General features: G+C 31.9%; 1 long non-coding RNA gene across 1 annotated transcript; it reads right to left on the minus strand.

Moving 5' to 3' along the window:
* Positions 1 to 1,598: 1,598 nt before the first annotated feature.
* On the minus strand, positions 1,599 to 2,074 carry LOC111616683. Its single transcript, XR_002755298.1, has 2 exons — positions 2,045 to 2,074; positions 1,599 to 1,970 (listed from the first exon to the last, which is right to left on the minus strand). It is a non-coding gene; the product is annotated as an uncharacterized LOC111616683 (long non-coding RNA).
* Positions 2,075 to 6,682: the final 4,608 nt, after the last annotated feature.

Consider the following 6,682-nt stretch of genomic DNA (forward strand, 5'->3'; position numbering starts at 1 on the left):
ATATAAATAGCTTGTAATTAAAAAAAAAGGGTAAAATTTAGAAATTGGTAAAACGTGCATCTATTTATTGTAATTTTCTACTTAAAACCTTCTATAATAGATTCTTCGACTAGTTTTAAGAGAGAAATGTTCAGGTTATGGTTCATTTTTTTACATTTTAGTGCAGCTAAAGTTGGATTATTAACAACAAACGATATCAAGTTAAATCTTTAACAACAGATTTAAAAAAAAAAAGTTTTTCTTGCTTCTTATATTATTAGATTTAAAAATTGTTACAATTTTTACTTGAATTATTTTTTAATTGTTAAAGATAAACAAAAGATTTGTGAGCTATTGCTATTTGAAATAAATTTGTAGGAAATTTTAAATCAGATGATATTGAGAAAATAGTTTTGTTTTCAGATGTTTTTGTGAAAACGGTTTGCGCGCTGCCATCGTGAAAATTAATCTGGAAAATTTACGCCGTGTCCGTTGTAATTTCGGGAAACGAAAGGCGAACGAATTACGTGCCAAATATCCCCTAGTGTCGTTATTTCGAATTAAATTTGATTTCGAAATTTCGTAAACGGCCGTTTATTAGCTCGAGAAAAATTTCAGAAATTCCGATACGAAATACGAGTTTTTGTATACGTATGTTGCAAAATACACCAAGAATTAAATCTCCTTTTATCTTATTTATTCTTTAAAATGATCGTATAATACACTACACCGACTAATTATTCAATTCTTTATTCACCGAAGAATAATTTATATATAAATTCTTTTTAGATTAAAGGAAAAAACAAAAAGACATCAAGGAATCATTGAATGGAATCTAAATTTTCTCGGAACGGTTACAAAATATCATCGGATAATTTTTACAGGATTTTTTTCAAAATTAAATCAAACCTTTCTATGTTAAAGTAAATTACCAAAATATAGATATATTTATAAAAGGTGTTTATAATAAAAGTTATAACAATAGATTATCGTCGTCGGGAAGGAGAAAACTATTCTAATTATTTGCGGCATTTTTTTCTAACTTCGTTTAGCAAATTTGATTTATGAACTAGCTATTCGAGTACTGTACCATGTCAATTTGACGGGGTTATTTTACACGGAGTTACACGAATTCCCGACGAGCCGCTGTGTTATTTAACCAGCCGGCTCGTAAACAACACTGGAATCTTTAGCAAAATCTAAACTACAAACCAATTTTTAAACCACAGAACATATTTAAAATAAGAGAGAAAAGCGTACGCTCGAATCCAATTTTTTATTTTGCCTACATTATTGTCCGGAGTGAATTATAAAAATATGTTTTGAAACCAAGCCGAAGACACGGAGATGTCTTTGATATGCAAGATTAGATATGAGATTTACAATTAAATACCTGAAAGACGAAAACTATCCCCTTTAAATTACACTATGTACAGAGACGAGTGATGTTTTTCCCCCGCGTGTCCACGACGATCGTTCCTAATCTCACTAAAGAACCAAGTAAACTCCCGTGCTGCTACTCGTTCGGATAAATTTAGAAATGAAAGTGACGCTCGATTTTCTTTTTATATTTTCCTTCACAAATTCGTTTTCCTCGAAGGAAGAAAGGAACATAGCGGTTAGAGAAATGAGCATTTATTTCAAAAACGTCACTCGACCAACACACTCACTCTCTCATGTTATTACATTTCCCTGTTAAGGACGTGCTAGATCGAAGATTTTGGCAATCTCCGACGACGGCATCCGGACGATTCCTGAGTAGATTAGGCAAAATCTGACTTTAGGGTCTACGATTTCGTCGGCGGAAAGAAGTGCGATCGGTATTATATCAGAAAAACGACATAAATTATACATCGTGTTCGCGTCCCGTTTAAAACCGGTGCTCGACCTGGATGATTGTTCCAACGCTAGAATCTCCGTAAGTCAAATCTATGGTGCATAGACTTCATTGCGGGCAACTGGTCTGAATGGATGGATCTCCGCTTCTGAAACTAATTCCGCATCCATTAGTATTATCTTAAAATCCGCGGATACCGAATATTAACGAAACTTAAGCAAGCGTTACCTGGTTGGTGACGTAGATCCTGCAACTGTTNGATCCTGCAACTGTTATGCTGGGCGAACCCGAATGACTACTAGCACCGCTATCGATTTCTATTTGTAGCTGAAAGAAAAAATAATAATGCAAACAATTTTATAATTTGTATACGTGAACAAATTATGAATTTAAAATAAAATTAACCGAAACGTAATAATTTCGATACCCTTCTGTTGTACAGTACAGTACATTAAAATTTAAATGAACTTGGACAAAATTAAGTCATTTTTCTCGACCACCTCGTATAACTTTTTTGATGATTTTGATACGTGAATTACGAATTTTTCCTTTAGTTTAACCGAAATCGACGATGAAATCAAGAAAAATGCCATTTTGACGACGTCTATTTATGCAAAATAACGATTCTGTCACGCTTTTTGCCTTTGTAAGGCTTTTCTCCTCTAACTTAATTGCAACTGTTAACTCACATCGGTTTTAGTCCCATTAACTATTTTTGTGAAATTTATTTGAAATATCCAACGCGAAAGTAATGTTAAAAATCGAATTAAATTTCAATGTCCGAATATTAGTATTATGTAAATTTAATTTGAAAAAAGATTTTCCCAATTTACGATTAAAGAAATTGTGTGATTCCTTTCGGGTTTCGTTGATGGATCTTATATTAAATATTGATTGACGTATTCAATTGAATATTGTCACTTTGAAAGTTAATAAAACGGAAAATGAAACGTTTGAAATCGAATTAAAAAATATTCAGATTTGTGATGCTCAAGATGAATTTCTTGTTTGTATTTAATCATTCAATTACAGATTTTATTTCATGTTGCGTCCAAACTATTGCACAAAATTTAAATAATTTTGACCTGTCAAAACTTTTTTTAGCAATGATCTTCGGTGTTAGAGCTACAATGTAAAATCTTATTGGAACGATACATACAGTGGTGCTTCATACTTCGAACGGCCTACTAGAATGAGTTAAATTCGAAGTCCGAAACAATTTTTTTCCATTAGAAATAATGAAAAGCGAATTAATTCATTCCCAGAACCTAAACAATGCCCATTTCGATAAACTTAAAACAGCAAAAACGCATAATTTAAGATAAAAATAACACAATTAAAAGTTAGTTTTCGAAATACGAAGTACCACTCTATACAGGGTGCATAGGAAAGTCCCTTTAACCGGAAAATTCTTGAGAACGGAGAGAGCTACGGCTATGCAAGTGAGGTAACGGTATAATAAAGCGACTACGCCCGACCTAATGCAAACAACAGCAGCGCCCCTAGTGGCAAAATTTGGAAGATAGGCAGTGCAAATCGAAAACGAAAACAGATAGAGCAAACTTTCCAATTAGAAAGTTTTAGAGCATCAATTAATTAGTACAAAACGACATGTGGTTCACACGGATAAGATAAATTGTCGCCTGTACACCCAAAAATGTCCAAAAGCGATGCATGCCATTTTGTGGGTTAAATTTTACATACGTATACTGTCATGGCGGTACTTCATACTAGTCATTGATACTTGTGTTCAAGAACTACCGTGAATCAATAACTAGTGACGTTTGGCACAAGGCGGCCTGCCGGCGGCTCCCCTACGGGAGGAATCAGTCGGGAGTACGAACAGTCGGGACCGCCGCCATGACAGTATACGTATCTAAAATCTAACCTGTCTTATGTCAATACAGTTTGATAACAATGGCGAACTTTTCTAACATACTCGACATTAACTCGTTATCACTGTGTGATAGTTTGCCTTTCTGTTGTTTTTTGTATGATGTTATCAAGAATTCCAAGGAATTTTCCGGTTAAAAGAACTTTTCTATTCACCCTGTATATGTATAATGTATTTTTCTACTTCTAAAGTTCAACATTTCATGTACCTGGACTTCGTCCCTTCTTTGATTGAACTACTTAACCTATTAAGTTTGGCAAATATTTTGGTGCATTATCTGATAAAGAGGCCTTAGTACAGCTTGATAAGCAAACTAATGATGTAGCATGTTTCAAATGAAATAAGATATGTCATTGTCTTGCTTATACAGCTGTATTAAAACTACCTTACAAGCACCCTCTGTTCATGAGTAGGTTGCCAGTTTAGCAGAACCCACCAGATCTAGTGGAGATATCAAAATTTGATGTAATGTATGAAGCAAAAATTGATTTTTGAATAAATTCAAAATAAAAATTTTCCTATTTTTCATAGACATATGTACAATATTCCATAATTCAAACTGATTATTTTTTGTCCCCTCAAATTTGAGATTTAGAAGTTTTGCTGTACTTGTGAAATTATAAACATTTTGAATAACTTTTTTTTTGTTTATCCAACACAATGTAGTGCAACTTTTCTGTAGATCACGACACAGTTTCAAGTTGATAAATTTTGCATAACTTTAAAACATCATTTGTATGCTATCATTTAATTTATTCTGTGAAGACAACAAATGAAAGCTTTAAAGTTAATTCTAATAAATTTTTGGAATAAATCAAAAGATCCAAAAATAAATCTAAATGTATATGAATTAAATTCATTTATGAGATTATCATTTTACTTTATTACCTCATCTTTTGTATCCTCATTTGCTATTCCATGCTCGGCTTCGTATTCTTGTAGGACCGAATCTAAATTGTATCGCCTACGATACGTTATGAAAAAACTTCGGACGTGCGCTTCTGTCTTGGTGCCTATCACCTCGGCAACAGCCTTAAAATCTCTTCCGTATTTTCTTATGCCTGAAAAAAAGGTTTAATTCATATATCCTAATTTTAAATTAATAATGCATATCATTAAATATGTATTAGTAGTCATAACACTTGTTTGAAAAAATGAGAATTCACACTAAAATTTAAGATTAGCCATTGAAAACTTTGCATAAGAGAAAAATTTTTTTTATGCTATCTTTTGAATTTCTGTTTGTAGTTGTTTAAACCTCTTATTGTAGTAATGAAGCATCTCAATTCCAGATTATAAAAGCCTTGTGCTGCATATATTTCATATCTTGCATTTGATAGGCTGCACTTAAAGGATCATTTGCTTCTTTCATTAATTCTTGACTATGTCTTAATTGCTTTTCTAGTTCTGACTGTGCTTTTATCTTTTCATTTTCCACCACTTTCCTCTTGAATTTTTCTTCTGCTTCTCATTCTTAGTTTTATTTTTTTCAAGATTCTTCCTCTTTTCTATCAGGGCTTCTCTGTTGTAAACAATCTGTTGTTATAGATATTTTTTGTATGCTATGATATATCAGTAAAACATCTTTAATAATTCTGAGAGCATATTCTAGTTTTGATGTTAGCATAGAATTTTTCTTAGAAGCAATTCCTTCTTCAATGAAAAAAGTTTATCAACAATTTCTTGAATAAAATATCAATAGTGCAGTTTTCATCAATTTCGCAAGCACGGGTATTTGAGAAGACCACTAGAATTTATTCTCATCAATAATTTAGACTAGTAAAAATCAATATGCTTCTACTTAATAAAGTGCTCTCCATTATCATTTGTTCCTTCATTCACAGTGAAATCACTCTTTTATAGTGCTTTTAGTATCATAGCATTTCTACACAATGACAACATTGTCAAGTTTATTGGGCTGCAATTTGAAAAAATTGTAGACCTATAAATTCCCACTGTCATCCTTCCATTTGTCCATCTTTCCTTAACCTTGAGAACAGAGATACATAGATGAAATCTGAGACCAGATATGGAAACCTTGGGGCAGGAGTCCCAATTAACTATATACAACTTTCATTAACTATATATCAAACTTACATAATGTGACTGTTATTACACTCACATTAAATAAGCACTTGCTGTTTAAAGGCAGCTCCACACATTTGATATATGCCAATTGCCAAATAATTGACTATTCATTCCCTTTGATTTGGCATAATATACTGACAAGGAGTGAGAAACTGCAAATACCAAATATTAGTCACAAGTCTAATTTGGTTTTGCCAAATGTTTGTTAACTATTCAGCAAACACTAAATGTTGGAGTCACCTTAAGATTTGTTGTTATGGAAAAATAAACAAAGGCTGTATCCAAAAAGATGATAAAATTCTGGAACTTGCTGTGTCATGTCTCTTGCATTGTTAAGAAAAATTTTTTAATAAACCATTCAAAGCATGGGGAATTTTCTCAAAAATATAGGACAAAATGGTAAATCTACAGAAAATTTAGGACTACTGTAATGCCAATACATGTATAATAGAACACATATTTTACATGAATATCTACAAATTAAATTTATTTATATATTCATCTTAATTTAATATAAATGTTTAAATAACTTTTATACTAAACACTTTAAGGATCTAATCATTTGATTATTCGTTCTTTCAAAAAATTCAACAAATTTCTGTCAATTATCAAAACCTCCACAACCGTATATGCATCCTTTACATCATCTAAAAATACAGTAAATGAGCTAATGCAGTTAATTGTCTAAACCACAGGTTCTCAAACTTATTTCGATCACTGCCCACTTTGAGATTTAAAAAAAATCTAGTGCCCCCATATTTTTAAACTTACCTTTTTACATTACCATTTGTTGCATATCTTAAAAACAGTTATTGCAAATATAATGTTTAAACATGCATTATTATATGGATAGGATAGATAGGGTGTGACCCATATCCTATTTC

The sequence above is a fragment of the Centruroides sculpturatus genome, unplaced genomic scaffold (genome assembly GCF_000671375.1).
Source record: "Centruroides sculpturatus isolate CEXI.00-Female unplaced genomic scaffold, Cexi_2.0 scaffold3802, whole genome shotgun sequence".
NCBI classification, from domain to species: domain Eukaryota; kingdom Metazoa; phylum Arthropoda; class Arachnida; order Scorpiones; family Buthidae; genus Centruroides; species Centruroides sculpturatus.